Source organism: Cynocephalus volans, chromosome 3, assembly GCF_027409185.1.
Source record: "Cynocephalus volans isolate mCynVol1 chromosome 3, mCynVol1.pri, whole genome shotgun sequence".
Classification (NCBI taxonomy): Eukaryota; Metazoa; Chordata; class Mammalia; order Dermoptera; family Cynocephalidae; genus Cynocephalus; species Cynocephalus volans.
Genome location: NC_084462.1, coordinates 129,459,084 through 129,476,768, shown reverse-complemented (window position 1 = coordinate 129,476,768; position 17,685 = coordinate 129,459,084).

Genomic DNA, 17,685 nt, shown 5'->3' with positions numbered 1-17,685 from the left:
ATATAGGATCATGTCATCTGCAAACAGGGGCAGTTTGACTTCATCTTTTCCAATCTGAATGCCCTTTCTTTCCTTCTCTTCTCTGATTGCTCTAGCTAGTACTTCCAACACTATGTTGAATAGGAGTGGTGAGAGTGGGCATCCTTGTCTAGTTCCTGTTCTTAAAGGAAAAGCTTTCAGCTTTTCCCCATTCAGGATGATATTGGCTGTGGGTTTGGCATATATGGCTTTAATTATGTTGAGATACTTTCCCTCTATACCTAACTTATAGAGGGTCTTGGTCATGAATGACATAGTGAAAATGTCCATACTACCCAAAGTGATATACAAATTCAATGCAATCCCCATCAAAATTCCAAAGACATTTTTCTCAGAAATGGAAAAAACTATCCAGACATTTATATGGAACAATAAAAGACCACGCATAGCCAAAGCAATGCTGAGCAAAAAAAATAAAGCTGGAGGCATAACACTACCTGACTTTAAGCTATACTACAAAGCTATAATAACCAAAACAGTATGGTACTGGCATAAAACAGACACACCGACCAATGGAATAGAATAGAGAATCCAGAAATCAACCCACACACTTACTGTCAGCTGATCTTTGACAAAGGCACCAAGCCTATTCAGTGGCGAAGGGACTGCCTCTTCAGCAAATGGTGCTGGGATAACTGGATATCCATATGCAGGAGAATGAAACTAGATCCATACCTCTCACCGTATACTAAAATCAACTCAAAATGGATTAAGGATCTAAATATACACCCTGAAACAATAAAACTTCTTAAAGAAAACATAGGAGAAACACTTCAGGAAATAGGACTGGGCACAGACTTCATGAATACGACCCCAAAAGCACGGGCAACCAAAGGAAAAATAAACAAATGGGATTATATCAAACTAAAAAGCTTCTGCACAGCAAAAGAAACAATTAAAAGAGTTAAAAGACAACCAACAGAGTGGGAGAAAATATTTGCAAAATATATATCTGACAAAGGATTAATATCCAGAATATATAAGGTACTCAAACAACTGTACAAGAAGAAAACAAGCAACCCAATTAAAAAATGGGCAAAAGAGCTAAGTAGGCATTTCTCTAAGGAAGATATACAAATGGCTAACAGACATATGAAAAAATGCTCAACATCACTCAGCATCCGGGAAATGCAAATCAAAACCACATTGAGATACCATCTAACCCCAGTTAGGATGGCTAAAATCCAAAAGACTATGAACGATAAATGCTGGCGAGGCTGCGGAGAAAAAGGAACTCTCATACATTGTTGGTGGGACTGCAAAATGGTGCAGCCTCTATGGAAAATGGTATGGAGGTTCCTCAAACAATTGCAGATAGATCTACCATACGACCCAGCTATCCCACTGTTGGGAATATACCCAGAGGAATGGAAATCATCAAGTCGAAGGTATACCTGTTTCCCAATGTTTATCGCAGCACTCTTTACAATAGCCAAGAGTTGGAACCAGCCCAAATGCCCATCATCGGATGAGTGGATACGGAAAATGTGGTACATCTACACAATGGAATACTACTCAGCTATAAAAACGAATGAAATACTGCCATTTGCAACAACATGGATGGACCTTGAGAGAATTATATTAAGTGAAACAAGTCAGGCACAGAAAGAGAAATACCACATGTTCTCACTTATTGGTGGGAGCTAAAAATTAATATATAAATTCACACACACACACACACACACACACACACAAACGGGGGGGGAGAGGATATAACAACTACAATTATTTGAAGTTGATACGACAAGCAAACAGAAAGGACATTGTTGGGGGGAGGGGGGGGAGGGAGAAGGGAGAGAGGTTTTGGTGATGGGGAGCAATAATCAGCCACAATGTATATCGACAAAATAAAATGAAAAAAAAAAAAAAAAAAAGAGACATAAGGAGCAAGAAGGTGCCGCTGTGAGACTCCCAGCTCAGGCCAGTATGCACCACCCAGAGAGAGGCCATCAGAGAGGCCCAAGAGCTGCCACACCCACATGCCCCAAGGCACCCACACTGGAGCAGATAGGTGCTGCTGCAGGACTCCCAGCCCAGGCCAGTGTGCACCACCCAGAGAAAGGCCCCCAGAAAGGCCTGAGAGCTGCCACACCCACATGCCCTGAGGCACCTGTGCTGGAGCAGGTAGGCATCATCACGGGAGTCTCATCCCAGTCCAGTACACACTGCCCAGAGAGGCCCTAAAGCCGCCAGGCCCACAGGGCCCAGAGCCACCAGCGTTGGAACAGGTAGGTGCTGCTCTGGGGCTTCCAGCCCAGGCCAGTCCCTCAAAGCCCAGAGAGGCCCAAGCCTCCCACCCAAAGGCACCAAGGCAGCTTCACCAAATTGGCAGTCCCTGCAGAATCCTAGCCAGACATTAGAGTCAAATGAGTGAACCGTGAAATCTCCTGCTGCAATGACTAATCACCAAAGGAAAGATACCAGAAATATGAAAAAATCAAGAAAGTACACCACCACCAAAGGGTAATAATAACTCTCAAGCTCTAGATCCTATAGAACAGGAAGTCCTTGAAATGACTGATAAGGACTTTTGAGCAACAATTCTAGGGAAACTAAATGAGGTACAAGAAAATTCAGACAACACAATGAAATGAGAAAAAGTATACAGGACCTGAAAGAAGAAATGTACAAAGAAATCAATGCCCTGAAAAAGAATGTAGCAGAGCTTGCAGAGCTGAAAAATTCATTCAATGAAATAAAAAAAAACAACAGAGAGTCTAACCAGCAGGCTAGAACAAAGAGAAGAGAATTTCTGACCTTGAAGATGGGCTGTTTGAAATAACACAGGCAGACAAAAAAAAAGAAAAAAGAGTTAAAAACATTGAAGAGAATCTAAGAGAGATAACAGACAACCTTAAGTGCTCAAATATCCTAATCACAGGTATTCAAGAAGGGGAGGAAAAAGGAAATGGCATTGAAAACATATTCAACAAAATAATGGCAGAAAATATCCCAGGTATAAGGAAAGATACAGATCTTCAGATTCAGGAGGCTCAAATATCCCCAAACACATTCAACCCAAAAAGGTCCTCTCCAAGACACATTATGGTCAAATTGGCAAAAGTCGAAGACAAAGAGAGAATCTTAAAAGCTACAAGAGAGAAACATCAACTCACCTATAAGGGAGCCCCAATCAGAATAACATCAGACTTTTCATCAGAAACCCTAAAAGCCAGAAAAGAATGGGATGATATATTAAAAATACTAAAAGACACAGATTGCCAGCCAAGAATACTTTACCCAGCAAGGCTATCCTTCTGAAATGAAAGACAAATAGTATATTTCTCAGACAAACAAAAACTGCAGGAGTTCCCTACCACATGACCAGCCTTACAAGAAATTCCCAAGAAGTACTGGGTTTGATACCTGAAAAACAACCACCACTGCCATAAATACTCAAGAAAAAAGAAAACCCACTAGTAAAATTAAAATGCTAACAATATAGGGAAAGAAAGTTTGTCTACCACCCCAACAAACCAAAAAATACAGAAGATAAACAGGAAATCAGAAAGAAAGGAACAAAAGACACTTAAGACATCCAAACAAAAATCAGTAAAATGCTAGGAGTAAATCAACACCTTTCAATAACAACTCTTAACGTAAAAGGATTAAATTCCCCATTTAAAAGAAACAGACTGACTGACTGGATTAAAAAGGTGGACCCAACTATATGCTGCCTGCAAGAGATTCACCTCACCTGTAAAGACACACATAGACCAAGTGTGAAAGGATGGAAAAAGATATAATATGCAAATAGGAATGAAAAACAAGCTGGAGTAGCTATTCTTATATTGATAAAATAGACTTTAAACCAAAAACCATGAAAAGAGATAAAGAAGGCAACTATATAATGATAAAAGTATTTATCCATCAAGAAAACATAACAATCATAAATATATATGCACCCAATGTCAGAGCAGCCAGATTTATAAAACAAACACTATTAAACCTAAAAAATGAAATAGACATTAATACCATAATAGCATGGGACCTGAATACCCCACTCTCAATATTGGACAGATCATCTAGGAAAAGAATCAGAACAGAAACACAAGATCTAAACAATACTTTAGACCAATTGGACTTGGCAGGTGTCTACTGAACATTCCATCCAGCGACCTCAGAATATTCATTCTTCTCATCAGCACATGGAACATTCTCCAGAATAGATCACATGTTAGGTAACAAATCAAGTCTCAACAAATTTTAAAAAACTGGAATTATCCCATGTATTTTTTCAGATCACAATGGATTAAAATTAGAAATCAATAACAAATGGAATTCTGGAAACTGTACTAACACATGGAAATTAAATAGAATTCTACTTAATGACATATGGGTCCAAGAGGAAATTAAACAGGAAATCAAAAAATTTCTGGAAACTAATGAAAATAATGATACATCATACTAAAACCTGTGGGATACTGCAAAAGCAGTACAAAGAGGGAAATTTATCACATTAAATGCTTATTTCAGAAGAATGGAAAGATAGCAAGTAAACAACCTAACACTTCACCTCAAAGAACTAGAAAAACAGGAACAATCCAAACCCAAAGTTAGCAGATGGAAAGAAATAATTAAGATCAGAGCAGAACTCAATGAAATAGAAACTCAAAAAATGATACAAAAGATCAATGAATCAAAAAGTTGGTTTTCTGAAAAGATAAATAAAATTGACAAACCATTAGCAAGGCTAACTAAAAAAAGAAGAGAGAAGATCTCAAAAATACAAGAAATCATTAGAGACTACTATAAGCAATTGTATGCCGACAAATTTGAAAATCTGTAGGAAATGGATAAATTTCTGGACACACACAAACTACCAAAACTGAGCCGAGAAGATGTAGAAAATCTGAACAGACAAATAATAAAAGAAATTGAAGCTGTTATCAGAAGGCTCCCAGCAAAGGAAAGCCCAATACCAGATGGGTTCACTGCAGAATTCTACCAAACCTTCAAAGAGGAAATGATACCAATTCTCTGCAAACTATTCCAAAAGATTGAAACAGAGGCCATTCCCCCAAAGTCATTCTATGAAGCAAACATCACCCTGATACCAAAACCAGACAACAAAAAAAGAAAACTATAGGCCAATATCCTTGATGAATATAGATAAAAAATCCTCAATAAAATACTAGCTAACAGAATACAGCAACACATATACAATATTATACACCATGGTCAAGTGGGATTCATCCCAGGGATGCAAGATTGGTTCAACATATGCAAATCAATAAATGTGATACACCACATCAATAAAAGCAAAGACAAAGACCATATGATCCTCTCTATAGATGCTGAAAAAGCATTTGACAAAATTCAATATTCGTTCTTGATGAAGACTCTCTACAAGTTAGGTATAGATGGAAAGTATCTCAACATAATCAAAGTCGTGTATGATAAGCCCACTGCCAATATCATCCTTTAAGTACAGGAACTAGACAAGGATGCCCACTCTCACCACTGCTATTCAACATAGTGTTGGAAGTACTAGCCAGAGCAACCAAAGAAGAGAAGGAAATAAAGGGCATCTAGACAGAAAAGGATGAAGTCAAACTGTCCATGTTTGCAGATGATATGATTGTATATATCTAACAGCCTAAAGCCTCTACAAAAAAAACTCTTAGAGTTGATAAATGAGTTCAGCAAAGTTGCAGTATACAAAATCCACACACAGAGTTTCAAGATGGCGGCGGCTGCGGCGGCTGGCGCGGAGTAGCTGAGGTGGAAAAGGTGGCCACTGGGCCTCAGGCAGCCGGGAAACTTGTGGACCTTCCTCTGGCCATCTCTTAAGGGAGGACTGCTGCTGCTGGCCGGTCGTGGGGACTCAACGCCACTTTGCCCCCGGCAGGAGAGGCTGCCTCATTTACAGGCAACAGCTTTGAAGTGTGGAGCAGGAAAAGAACTGATTCTTAGCTGCAAAAGTGAGTCTTGAAACAGGGAACACGGCGCCAGGGCTGCTGTGGGTGCAGCCAGGATCCCGGAGGCTGGGGCCGCACTGAAGGCGGCCAGCTGCCCTATTCAGGATTCGAGGTTTCAGGCCGGCATTAAAGAAGATTCCTGGGAGCGCCCGAGCGGCGCTGCGACTGAACAGCCCGAGGCGGCAGCGCCGAGAACACGGAAGGCAACAAACCAGAGACAGAGCGAGCGCCCGACCTGGCACAGCACTGTGAGTGATCCCTGGCACAGCTCTGTTCGGGGGGTGAATGCCCACGCGGCTTCTGCCTGCACCACCAGGCCACTCACTGCCCCGGTGCTGCCTCCATTTTCCCAGGTGCGGGCAGCTCCGCCCTGCTCGGCCATCACTGAGCCCATTTGCTTGGCCTGGCGCGGGGCTTTCCGGACCCTGCGGGCCGACCTCCTCTCCCACTCCCTCCGCGGTTCTCTGGCAGGACTGGGGGTGTGGGGCGTCCCGACCAGTTTTGGGAGGGCTAGGAAGTACGTGCGGGCTGACTGTCACTCCACCACACCCTGGACTCCGGCCCCGGTAAACTTCCTGTTACTGGGAGGGAGATACCATCTCTGCGACCACCAGTTTGGAAAAAAGCCTAACGAATTTCTGGTTGGGAATAGTGTGTGGTAGGAGAGTTCCCAGGTCCGCTTGAACCTGCCGGAGAGCAGGCTGCAGGCGGGCACTAGACTCGGTTTATACCGGGGGGATACAAAGGTGAACAAGACCCGAGAAAGATCTACACAGTGCTACAAAGGCACCCAGAGAGACCGGTCGTCTGTGCCTAGCAGAAACCTGGTAGACTTCCTGGGCGAGGCGGTGCTGAGCAGGGTCTTGAAGGCCCAGCTGATAGACGAGGGGTGCAGAAGACACGCCCCAGCCCAGCACAGTGTGCACAGAGGGGGGAGACGTGCGGCCAGGGAGGCAGAGTCTCGACAGAAACCACACACCCGGTGGGGTCGCCACTGCACGATCTAACAGCCTGGGCCAGAGCACACGGAACGGGGAGAAGTCCTGTACAGAAAGTGAAAGCTCAACAGAGATCACACACCCTGTGGTACGTGATCCACCAGCCCAGCAGAGTCCAAGCTGACCAGAAAGGTGGATCCCCGGAGAAGCCCAAGACCCGAGGCAACCACACACACAAGACACTAGAGGCCAACAGAGCAGTCACGGCGGGAGCCATACCAAATTGGCAACCACAGCATCATCCTAGTTAGCCATTAGTCTTAAACCGGTGGACTGTGAAACCCCCTGCAACAATGAATAAACACCAAAAAAAAGACACCAGAAATACAAAAAATCAAGAAAGTACACCACCAAAAGTTAATAAATCTCATACTCTAGATCCTATAGAACAAGAAGCCCTTGAAATAACTGACAAGGAATTTCGAGTGATAATTCTAAGGAAACTGAATGAGATACAAGAAAACTCAGCTAGACATCATGATGAAATGAGGAAAAGTATACAGGATCTGAAAGAGGAAATATACAAGGAAATCAATGTCCTGAAAAAAAATGTAGCAGAACTTGCTGAACTGAAGAAGTTATTCAGCGAAATAAAAAACACAACGGAGAGTTTAACCAGCAGGCTTGTCGAAGTTGAAGAGAGAACCTCTGAACTTGAAGATGGGCTGTTTGAAATAACACAAGCAGACAAAAAGAAAGAAAAAAGAATCAAGGACATGGAAGAAAATCTGAGAGAGATATCAGACAACCTCAAGCGCTCAAATATCCGAGTCATGGGTATTCCAGAAGGGGAGGAAAATGGAGATTCCATTGAAAACATATTCAAAAAAATAGTGGCAGAAAACTTCCCAGGTATAGGAAAAATCACAGATCTTCAGATCCAGGAAGCTCAACGATCTCCAAACGTATTCAACCCAAAAAGGCCTTCTCCAAGACATGTCATAGTCAAATTGGCAAAACTCAGAGACAAAGAGAGAATCTTAAAAGCTGCAAGAGAGAAGCGTCAAATCACCTATAAGGGAGCCCCAATCAGGTTAACATCAGACTTTTCATCACAAACCCTAAAAGCTAGAAAGGAATGGGATGATATTTTCAAAATACTAAAAGACAAAGATTGCCAGCCAAGAATACTCTACCCTGCAAGGCTATCCTTCCGAAATGAGGGGCAAATAGTATATTTCTCAGACAAACAAAAACTGCGGGAGTTCACTACCACACGACCACCCTTACAAGAAATCCTCAAGGGAGTACTGGGTTTGGTTCCTGAAAAATAACTACCACTGCCATAAAAACCTAAGAAAAATCTAAACCAGCTAGTACAATAAAAATGGCATTCATGAAGAGAAAACAAGCTAACAAAAACACTATCTACAACCTAAGGAACAAACAAACAAAGAAACCAAAGAGTAAATCAGAAAGCAAGGAACAAAAGACACCTAAGACAACCAAACAACCAATAAAATGCTAGGAATAAATCAACACCTTTCAATAACAACTCTTAATGTTAAAGGCTTAAATTCCCCAATTAAAAGACACAGACTGGCTGACTGGATCAAAAAGCAGGACCCAACTATATGCTGCCTACAAGAGACCCACCTCACCCATAAAGATTCACACAGACTAAGAGTGAAAGGATGGAAAAAGATTTACCATGCAAACAGAAAAGAAAAACGAGCTGGAGTAGCTATTCTTATATCTGACAAAATAGACTTTAAACTAAAAACCATAAAAAGAGACAATGAGGGACACTACTTAATGATAAAAGGACTGATCCATCAAGAAGACATAACAATCATAAATATGTACGCACCCAATGTTGGAGCAGCCAGATTTATAAAACAAACTCTATTAGACCTAAAGAAGGAAATAGACACTAATACCATAATAGCAGGGGACCTGAACACTCCACTGTCAATATTAGACAGATCATCTAGGCAAAGAATCAGTAGAGAAACACAAGATCTAAACAAGACTCTAGACCAATTGGAATTGGCAGATATCTACAGAACATTCCACCCAACAACCTCAGAATATTCATTCTTCTCATCAGCACATGGATCATTCTCCAGGATAGATCACATATTAGGTCACAAATCAAGTCTCAGTAAATTCAAAAAAATTGGAATTATCCCATGTATCTTCTCAGACCACAATGGATTAAAACTAGAAATTAATAACAAACAAAACTCTGGAAACTATACAAACACATGGAAATTAAACAGCATTCTACTTAATGACATATGGGTCCAAGAAGAAATCAAGCAGGAAATCAAAAAGTTTATTGAAACTAATGAAAACAATGATACATCATACCAAAACCTGTGGGATACTGCAAAAGCAGTATTGAGGGGAAAATTTATTGCATTAAATGCTCACTTCAGAAGAATGGAAAGATGGCAAGTGAACAACCTAACACTTCACCTTAAAGAACTAGAAAAACAAGAACAATCCAATCCTAAAGTTAGCAGACGGAAAGAAATCATTAAGATCAGAGCAGAACTGAATGAAATTGAAAACCAAAAAACAATTCAAAAGATCAATGAATCAAAAAGTTGGTTTTTTGAAAAGATAAATAAAATAGACAAACCATTAGCATGGCTAACAAAAAAAAGAAGAGAGAAGACTCAAATAACAAAAATTAGAAATGAAAAAGGCGATATTACAACTGATTCATCTGAAATACAAGGAATCATTCGAGACTACTATAAACAACTATACGCCAACAAATTTGAAAATCTGGAGGAAATGGATAAATTTCTGGACACACACAAGCTCCCAAAACTGTACCGTGAAGACGTAGAAAATCTGAACAGACCAATAACAATAAAGGAGATTGAAGCTGTTATCAGAAGGCTCCCAACAAAGAAAAGCCCAGGACCAGATGGATTCACAGCAGAATTTTACCAAACATTCAAAGAGGAATTGACACCGATTCTTTACAAACTATTCCAAAAGATTGAAACGGACGCAAATCTCCCAAACTCATTCTATGAAGCAAACATCATCCTGATACCAAAACCAGGTAAAGATATAACCAAAAAAGAAAACTACAGGCCGATATCCTTGATGAATATAGATGCAAAAATCCTCACTAAAATACTAGCAAACAGAATACAGCAACACATACGAAAAATTATTCATCACGATCAAGTGGGATTCATCCCAGGGATGCAAGGTTGGTTCAACATACGCAAATCAATAAATGTGATACACCATATTAATAAACTCAAACACAAGGACCATATGATCATCTCTATAGATGCTGAAAAAGCATTTGATAAAGTTCAGCACTCATTCATCACAAAGACCCTCTATAAGTTAGGTATAGAGGGAAAGTATCTCAACATAATTAAAGCCATATATGACAAACCCACTGCCAATATCATCCTGAATGGGGAAAAGCTGAAAGCTTTTCCTTTAAGAACAGGCACTAGACAAGGATGCCCACTCTCACCACTCCTATTCAACATAGTGTTGGAAGTACTAGCCAGAGCAATCAGAGAAGAGAAGGAAATAAAGGGCATCCAGATTGGAAAAGATGAAGTCAAACTGTCCCTGTTTGCAGATGACATGATCCTATATATCGAACAGCCTAAAACCTCTACAAAAAAACTGTTGGAATTGATAAATGATTTCAGCACAGTAGCAGGATACAAAATCAACACACAAAAATCAGTAGCATTTCTTTTCTCCAATAGTGAACATGCAGAAGGAGAAATCAAGAAAGCCTGCCCATTTACAATAGCCACCAAAAAAATAAAATACTTAGGAATTGAGTTAACCAAGGAGGTGAAAAATCTCTATAATGAGAACTACAAACCATTGCTGAGAGAAATTAGAGAGGATACAAGAAGATGGAAAGATATTCCATGCTCTTGGATTGGAAGAATCAACATAGTGAAAATGTCCATACTACCCAAAGTGATATACAAATTCAATGCAATCCCCATCAAAATTCCAAAGACATTTTTCTCAGAAATGGAAAAAACTATTCAGACATTTATATGGAACAATAAAAGACCACGCATCGCCAAAGCAATGCTCAGCAAAAAAAATAAAGCTGGAGGCATAACACTACCTGACTTTAAGCTATACTACAAAGCTATAATAACCAAAACAGTATGGTACTGGCATAAAAACAGACACACTGACCAATGGAATAGAATAGAGAATCCAGAAATCAACCCACACACTTACTGCCATCTGATCTTTGACAAAGGCACCAAACCTATTCACTGGGGAAGGGACTGCCTCTTCAGCAAGTGGTGCTGGGATAACTGGATATCGATATGCAGGAGAATGAAACTAGATCCATACCTCTCACCGTATACTAAAATCAACTCAAAATGGATTAAGGATTTAAATATACACCCTGAGACAATAAAACTTCTTAAAGAAAACATAGGAGAAACACTTCAGGAAATAGGACTGGGCACAGACTTCATGAATACGACCCCAAAAGCACGGGCAACCAAAGGAAAAATAAACAAATGGGATTATATCAAACTAAAAAGCTTCTGCACAGCAAAAGAAACAATTAAAAGAGTTAAAAGACAACCAACAGAGTGGGAGAAAATATTTGCAAAATATACATCTGACAAAGGATTAATATCCAGAATATATAAGGAACTCAAACAACTTTACAAGAAGAAAACAAGCAACCCAATTAAAAAATGGGCAAAAGAGCTAAGTAGGCATTTCTCTAAGGAAGATATCCAAATGGCCAACAGACATATGAAAAAATGCTCAACATCACTCAGCATCCGGGAAATGCAAATCAAAACCACATTGAGATACCATCTAACCCCAGTTAGGATGGCTAAAATCCAAAAGACTATGAACGATAAATGCTGGCGAGGCTGCGGAGAAAAAGGAACTCTCATACATTGTTGGTGGGACTGCAAAATGGTGCAGCCTCTATGGAAAATGGTATGGAGGTTCCTTAAACAATTGCAAATAGATCTACCATACGACCCAGCCATCCCACTGTTGGGAATATACCCAGAGGAATGGAAATCATCAAGTCGAAGGTATACCTGTTCCCCAATGTTCATCGCAGCACTCTTTACAATAGCCAAGAGTTGGAACCAGCCCAAATGCCCATCATCAGATGAGTGGATACGGAAAATGTGGTACATCTACACAATGGAATACTACTCAGCTATAAAAACGAATGAAATACTGCCATTTGCAACAACATGGATGGACCTTGAGAGAATTATATTAAGTGAAACAAGTCAGGCACAGAAAGAGAAATACCACATGTTCTCACTTATTGGAGGGAGCTAAAAATTAATATATAAATTCACACACACACATACACACATACACACACAAACCGGGGGGCGGGGAGGAAGAAGATATAACAACCACAATTATTTGAAGTTGATACAACAAACAGAAAGGACATTGTTGGGGGGGAGGGAGGGGAGGGAGAAGGGAGGGAGGTTTTGGTGATGGGGAGCATTAATCAGCTACAATGTATATCGACAAAAAAAAAATAATAATAATAAATAAATAAATAAATAAATAAATAAAAAAGGAAGGGTGAGTACTGTATAATAAGGTATTTTGTGAGAGAGAGACCACACTCATATAACTTTTAATACAGTATAATTGTTCTATTTTATTTTTAGTTATTGTTAATCTCTTATGGTGCCTAATTTATAAATTGAACTTTATCACAGGTATACATGTATAAAGAAAAAGTGTATACAGGATTCAGTACTACCCATGGCTTCAAACATCCACTGGGGGTCTTGGAACAGATCCCTGAGGATAAGTGGGGACTGCTGTATGCATTTGAGGCTAAAAATGACCTCTGACTTCAGCTTTGGTTGAATTTTCATGTTATTTATAAATGATGGTGTGTAACTGCAATATTTTTCTTTGCCCCAATAGGTAAGAGGACATTTAAAAAAAAAAAAAAAAAAATCCACACACAAAAATCAGTAGCATTTCTATACTTCAACAGTGAACATGCAGAAAAAGAAATCAAGAAAGCTAGCCTATTTACAATAGCCACCAAAAAAATAAAATGCCTAGGAGTACAGTTAACAAAGGATGTGAAAAATCTCTACAAAGAGAACTACAAACCACTGTTGAGAGACATTAAAGAAGACACAAGAAGATGGAAAGATATCCCATGCTCTTGGATTGGAAGAATTAACATAGTGAAAATGTCCATACTACCCAAAGTGATATACAAATTCAATGCAATCCCCATCAAAATTCCAATGACATTTTTCTCAGAAATGGAAAGAACTATCCAGACATTTATATGGAATAACAAAAGACCACGCATAGCCAAAGTAACGCTGAGCAAAAAAAATAAAGCTGGAAGCATAACACTACCTGACTTTATGCTACAAAGCTATAATAACCAAAACAGCATGGTACTGGCATAAAAACAGACACATGGATCAATGGAATAGAATAGAGAATCCAGAAATCCACCCACACACCTACAGCCATCTGATCTTTGACAAAAGCACCAAGTCTACACACTGCGGAAGAGACTGCCTCTTCAGCAAACGGTGCTGGGAAAACTGGATATCAATATGCAGGAGAATGAAACTATACCCATACCTCTCACCATATACCAAAATCAACTCAAAATGTATTAAAGAATTAAATATACATCCTGAAACAATAGTACTCCTTAAAGAAAACATAGGGGCAACACTCCAGGAAGTGGGATTGGGTACAGACTTCATGAATATGACCCCAAAAGCACATGCAACCAAAGGAAAAATAAACAAATGGGATTATATCAAACTAAAAAGCATCTGCACAGCAAAAGAAGCAATTAACAGAGTTAAAAGACAACCAACAGAGTGGGAGAAAATATTTGCAAAATATACATCTGACAAAGGATTAATATCCAAAATATACAAGGAACTCAAACAACTTTACAGTTAAAAAACAAGTAACCCAATTAAAAAATGGGCAAAAGAGCTGAATAGGCATATCTCAAAGGAAGATATACGAATGGCCAGCAGACACATGAAAAGATGCTCAACATCACTCAGCATTCGGGAAATGCAAATAAAAACCATTTTGAGATACTATCTCACTCCAGTTAGGATGGCTAATATCCGAAAGAATGAGAATGGCAAATGCTGGCAAGATTGCAGAGAAAAAGGAATCCTCCTACACTGTCGGTGGGACTGCAAAACAGTGCAGCCTTTATGGGAAATGGTTTGGAGGTTCCTCAAACAATTGCAGATAGATCTACCATATGACCCAACTATTCCACTGCTGGGAATATACCCAGAGGAATGGAAATCATCATGCCAAAGGGATACCTGTACTCCAATGTTTATTGCAGCATTATTTACAATAGCCAACAGTTGGAACCAGCCCAAATGTCCATCATCAGATGAGTGGATAAGGAAACTGGTTTATCTACACAATGGAATACTACTCTGCTATAAAAAACAATGAAATACTACCATTCGCAGCAACATGGATGGACTTAGAAAAAATTGTATTAAGTGACATAAGTCAGGCACAGAAAGAGAAATACCACATTTTCTCACTTATTTGTGAGAAATAAATAAATAAATACACAAATGAACAGGGTTGGGGGAGAAAACACAACAATCACAATTCCTTGAAGTTAAGACAAGTGAATAGATATGATGTTAATGGGTGGGAGAGGGGAGAGGGTATGGAAAGGAGGAATTGGTAAAGGGACATGAAAATCAACTACATTGTATATTGATAAAATTTTTTTAAAAATTTTTTAATGGGAAGAGAACAGGTAATGCCACCAATAAATGTGAGGAAGCATTTTCTCCAAATGCCAACTGTATGATTCTGCCTCACTCATGACTAGATTAATTAACAAGTAATTACCAATATCTCTAGTCAACAGCCTTCAGGTAAAGATTTTTAAAGAGCCAAAAATTTCAGGATTCCTTATAGTTGCCTCAAATAGTGATGGTTGGATAGAGGCCCTGGCCAGTGAACTCTTGGAATTATATGAAAATTAATGAATACCTTTTATATTCCAATGCATGAAGAACAGCAACATGTTAAATCGAAAGTTTCTACTAAGATACTAATATACAATATATGTCACATGCTGGAGCAAAGTACAATGCAAAAGTATATAACTAGAAACGAGTCACATAATCTTAAAAACTCCTCACGCATGTGGAAGATATTAAAGGGTGGATTGTTAGGTATTTGAGGAGAATTTTGAAAGGAAGCTTTATTTGGAAAAATAAAATAAAATAAAATCTGCAACTTTTATACTAAAAAAATTTCAAACTCAACTAACAGTGGTTATCTCTGAAGGGTGATTGCTGCTTTCTTAATAGTTTTTTAATAACTTCCAAATTCTCCTTACCAACCATTTATCAATTTTGTAATCAGAAGATATGAATTGGGGGACGGGTTAAGAAAGAAAGTAAAACCATATATTCAGGGCCTGCAGTTCAATTCACCCCACTTTCTGTCCTGCCTATTAATCATTAGATCACATTGGCACTTTGATATTGCTAAATTTAAATTTAAAAGCATAAATAGAATCTCCAGACTTGTGAGTCAAAGAATTTTAAATCATAGAATGAGCAGGTACATTCTGTCTCACAGGAAAAAGATGCAGAAAAAAACAAATTATAGGCAGAACCATATTATGCCAAAATGTAGAACACTTTCTCATCACTTAAACGTTAAGCCATGCTATGTTCAGTCTTATGAGTTTCAGGCTTATGTATTTTAGTTACATAAACCATCTTTTATTTTTTAAGAAAAGCACAAAAATGCAATAAAGCTACTTTTAACAAGGCAATGCAGTGAACTCAGTGAAAGCTTTATTATTCCCACTTAGTACATTATTCTCAAGATCAAGGTTCATTATCTTTTCTAAGATGATACCTACCTGTCCCATAATCCTCTTGTTCAATAACATCTATTTTAAAATTTCCCTGCTTCCAAATCAAAGCAAATATTAAGAAACATGATGTGTCTCTGAAGATCTAAGACTCCAAATGCTTTGGGCCTTAAGAAGTGCAACTATAGAGAAACCATAAAGGACGACAAAACAGGGTGAAATATTAGCCATGGCCCTTGTATAGATTATAACTAAAGGAGTCTATTTGGCTTAAGGGACTCAATGATTTACTACCGTTCAATTAACCTCCAATGAAAGTATTGCAATGGCTCTGGAGCAAACTTTAGAAACATCTCTAGGTGTCAAGCACAAGAGAGAGGGAGGGAGTGACAGCATATAGACTGAGTCTATCACTGTCAATAATACTATAAAAATATAATATAAAATATTTCCAAGTCCCCTCTGGCTAGTAAGATCTAAGCTCATAAGCTCATGAGGTCCCTATTTACTGTCAACATTTTCAACACTTTGGCTCACTTGTTCATAATAAAGTTGAAATCATGATGCTTCTTTTATATTTAGAAATAGTCACCCTCCTTTCACGCTTCCTGGTTTGGGAATCAAAACACACCTCGAGAAACATGTTTTTGGGTGCATGGCTGTGTCATAGGAATATAAATGGAGAGAATGCAGTAATGACAATTGCTGATACACCAACCCTACTACTGATAGAACAGTAACTGCTTTTATACTGGTTATTACCTTAATAATAAAAATTACAATCGCTGATGAGGATTACATCAGAACTACTTCTTTAGGAATATATGGTTTACTGTTACTGATATGACTTAACTTTTGCTTTCTATTTCTTCATTGGTACTTTATGTTGCTTAATTTTTGGACATTACACTAATAATTAACATCTTCCAGACATACTGGGGAAAGAAGCTAATCAAAAGGACATATGGATTGACATTCATTTCTATATGATAATTCTGTTAAAGTGCCTATTACTAAGACAACTGTACTTAAGTATCATAAACAGATCTTTTGGTCATTCAGCCACACCCATTCATCACATATCTGTGGAACAACTATTATAAGTATGGTCTTGCTGTGGGCCCTAGAGATGCAAGAATAAAGAAGAGAGGAAGTAAGTTCTGGGATTAGATCACCCAGTTATAAGACAATATCTTGGGCTATATCTTAAAATTTTGAGACTATCATTATTATTTAAGACAAAAACTCAGATGCTGGTAAACTAATCAAGATTTTAAAACATTCTGAAGATTAAAAATTTTATCTTTGGTCAATACTAAAGAAAATTCTTCATTTCATATCACTGTATATCAAATCCAAAGAGAAGAGGACTAAAAAAAAGAAGATACTGCTCTAAATTTAAGAAATAAAGTTTACTCCTGCTAGATAACCATAAAAATAGCATAAGGAATGTTATAAGTAAAAGACATATCCAAAAAGTCATAATTTTTTTGCCACTTCATAGAAAATATTGTCTACATATTAACGCCTTAAACCACAGGTGCCAGAGGTAATCTATTCCCAAGTCAACACCCTCACTTCTTTCTCCCCTCATCCCCCCAATAGAAAACAATTGCTGAAACCATAAATGAACAAAAAAAAAACATTAATTTGCAAAAAGCTATTTATTATATTCACAGCTGGAAAGTTAATAAACTTTGGAAAGATGTTTTCCACTCTAGTCCAACTCAAATGATAGTGTCCACATCTTCTTTTAGGAGAAAATAAGTCTTAAAGAAAAAGATTAATCTCTAAATCCCTGCCATTCATCATCAAGGGAAAATTAGGTAACTGTTTGCTGTTTCTTCTACCATTTCAATAATTCATAAGATTCTCCTGCAAAGTT